Source organism: Triticum urartu, chromosome 6A (assembly GCF_056163025.1).
Source record: "Triticum urartu cultivar PI428250 chromosome 6A, HENAU_Tu73, whole genome shotgun sequence".
NCBI classification, from domain to species: domain Eukaryota; kingdom Viridiplantae; phylum Streptophyta; class Magnoliopsida; order Poales; family Poaceae; genus Triticum; species Triticum urartu.
In genome coordinates, this window is record NC_141878.1 from 41334210 (window position 1) to 41337859 (window position 3650).

The 3650-nt window shown below is 42.9% G+C and overlaps 1 pseudogene; it reads left to right on the plus strand.

Annotated features, from left to right (window-relative positions):
- The first annotated feature begins 1023 nt into the window (after window positions 1-1023).
- LOC147963686 (uncharacterized) lies at window positions 1024-2148 on the plus strand (annotated as a pseudogene).
- Window positions 2149-3650: the final 1502 nt, after the last annotated feature.

Here is a 3650-nt window from a genome sequence, read left to right on the forward strand (position 1 = left end):
CCCGTTCACTTGAATGCTTCCGCTTAGCGATCTACAAGGGTATGTAGATGCACTCTCCTTCCCCTCGTTGCTAGATTACTCCATAGATTGATCTTGGTGATGCGTAGAAAATTTTGAATTTCTGCTGTGTTCCCCAACACACCATCACCACGCCGTCATGTTGACGAAGCTCTTCCCCGAAGCTCTACTGGATCGTGAGTTCGCGGGACGTCACCGAGCTGAACGTGTGCTGAACGCGGAGGTGCCGTACATTCGGTATTGAGGATCGGTCGATCGTGAAGACGTACGACTACATCAACCGCGTTGTCATAACGCTTCTGCTTACGGTCTACGAGGGTACGTAGATGACACTCTCCCCTCTCGTTGCTATGCTTCACCATGATCTTGCGTGTGCGTAGGAATTTTTTTGAAATTACTACGTTCCCCAACAACATGTACCATTTACCCCAAGTTAAACGTAGAATTAAGCAAGACTCAAGCAAATGAAGATTAACAAGGCAACATGGAAGGAGAGATCACTTTGAGCACCTGAGTACATTGCAAGATGGGTGTGTACCCATGGAAAGATCTTGCTGCCCTATTTTTTCCAATTGAATTGTAGATTGTTTATCGCCCTCCTATGCAAAGATGTGTATCTCTTATATGCAATGTAGCCACATAATTTAACGCAATTGATAATGACGAGTTTAGGCAGATGGTTCAGGCCCTTGGTCAATTTGGCCAAGATTTAGATCCACCTAGTCAGTATGATCTCCGGGAGACATTGGTGAAGTCTGAGTATGCAAGAATCTGATACGTCTTCGTTGCATCTATTTTTTTCAAACACTTTTGCTCTTGTTTTGGATTCTAATTTACATGATTTGAATGAAACTAACCTGGACTGATGATGTTTTTGACAGAACTACCATGGTGTTGTTTTTGTGCAGAAATAAAATTTCTCGAAATTGGACGAAACTTTTTGAAGATGTTTTATGGAATATATAAAAAATACTAGAGCAAAGATCCACTTGAGGGGGCTACCAGATGCCCACAAGGCAACAGGGTGCGACCACCCCTCCGAGGAACCATAAGAAGAGTGGGAGCCCGAGAAAGATTTCAGGTGACTAGCGATAATTTATCTTTATTACTCTCATGTGTACAATTTCATAGCATTCCTTTAATATTTCTTGCAGTATTAGAACAAATTGGAGATACAGAACGTGGAGGCCCTGGCCACTACGTTGGTAACTGCATCTAGAAGAAAGCCTGCTTCATCTATGGTTTGGAGGGGCACAATGTCAATAATTGCGCAGCCTGGGCGCAACCTCATCCAGTTGCCACTTTCTTTGGGAGTTCTGCACTGGGACTGGGGTTCTATCACATTGACGCTCCTGTGGGTAGAGAAGCAAATTGGCTGAACTTCAGGAACTGTGGAGAAGTTTGGATCATGAAAGGCGAAATCAACAAGTCAGATCTAGTTAAGAATCTCTCTGGGATATTCTGCAAAAGTAAGCAATGGACATGGCAGATCAGGCCACTGTCAGAGAAGAAGTTCTTGGTCAGATTTCCACCCTGGAAAGATGTCGATGAACTGATTGAATTCCCTGCCTTTGATCTGCCCATCGATGGAGTGTCTGTGTCTGAGGAAAATGGACCGGTTCAATTGACTCATTCAGCGAGCTTACTGAAGCATGGGTCGTCGTGGAGGGCCTGTCGTCCAAATGGTGCACATGGAAAGTCCTATCTCAGATTGCTTCCTTCTTTGGAATTCTTGTGGATGTAGATTGGAATGGTCTAATGAAGAGCTTCTATGAGAAAGTGAGGGTTAAAATTGCTTGTAGGGACCCAGCTAAAATTCCTTTTGAAAGGATTATGGAGATGAGGAAAAAACTCTATATCTTATCCTTTACTGTGGAAGGTTTTGACCAGATAGGGGCTGATGATCCTAATGATGATGATGGACCTACTGACATAGTTGTGGATGATGACAACAAGGTAATTGATGAGGAGGAACTAGATAAGGACATCCTGGATGATGGAGAGGAACCCATAGATGACCTAGACCTTGCCAACAGGGCCCCCACAAAAACTCCAGCTGGGAAGAAAGCAACTGATGATGGTGCTACATTACACCCCCTGCTCTGGTTGAGGCATGCATATCTCCTATGAGAGCTAATAAGAAGACTAAAGAAGAAACTGTGACCCAGAGCATGTGCTCTTCGATACCCTTCTCTGAGGCAATCAAAATCCTTAGCACTCCCCACAACAAAGCAAATGAGACCAGTGTGATTGCTGCATCGTCAAGCAGTGATGCTGCTATCAATTCCCCAGTGTCTGCTCAAACACTATACTATTCTGGCCTGCTGGAAGAGCTGGAGGACTCTGCTTCTGATACTGACAGTGAAACTGCTGAACCAGATGAGGGGATGGACACTGTTGAAGCTCATGGCTTGAAGATAATGGGACTTATGGAGAAAACCAAGGAAAGGGCTACACCCAAGAACAAGTGGGGTCTAGTGGTTGCTCCAAGACTGAGCTCCAGGGTCCACAACAGGCAAAATATTATGGAGAAAGCTGCAGCATACAAGATGAAGTAAAACCTGGAAATCCCACCTACATTTAAAAGTAAGTCCTTTGCTGCTGAATCTACATCTAATTTAGAGGCTTATGCTTCTGCAGTTAATATCAAGATTGGTGATGATGAGATAGAAAAAAAACAGATCATTAATGACATTATTAGAGATGAAACTGAAAAATACCTTTTATTTGCTTCTCAGAATCCTGAGATATCTCTGCCTGACAATTTAGATACTGGATTTAATGCTGGCAATGGAGTTTTTACTCCAAAGAGACATTCCCAACACCAACACACCAGGGGGCACTGCTGATGTTGAGGGTGGTTCTGGGAATGCTGTAAGAGGGGGGCTTTTTAGTCTGACACATCCATTCAAAATCCCATGATTGGTATCTTTTGGAATATTAGGGGTTTGGGCCAAAAAGGGAAACTACAGTGCCTGTCTGACTTAGTTAACAAGTATAATCCTGAATTTTTAGGCTTTCAAGAAATTAAGAGAGAGACCTTGTCTGATTCTTTCCTCAATGCCCTAGCTGGCTCTACTGCTTATGAATGGCATATGCTACCTGCAGTAGGCTCTGCTAGGGGTATCCTTTTGGGTACTAAATCTAATATGTTTGAGGTCCTTAGTGTTAGTAATAAAAAATATTGTATTATCATTACCTTAAAAACAAAACTAATGGTTTCTGCTGGCATTTGATTGTGGTTTATGGCACAGCTTATGTTGTAGACAAAATTGACTTTATTGCTAAACTACATGAAAGTATGGATGACTTGTGCTATCCTGTTCTGTTTGGGGGTGACTTCAATCTGATTAGAGAGGCTAAAGATAAATCTTCAGGCAATATTAACACTTCTTGGACGTTCTTGTTCAATGATTGGATAAATAAATGGGGCCTTATGAAGTATAAGCTGTCTAACAGGGTTTATACCTGGAGTAATAATCAGGACAACCCAATCTTTACCACTATTGATAGAGTTTTCTCTGCTACTAGCTGGGACAGTCACTTCCCCCTTACCACTTTGTGTGCGCTACCTCGAGTGGGAAGTGACCATGCCCCAATTCTCCTTGACTCTGGGGTGGGTACTTCTAACC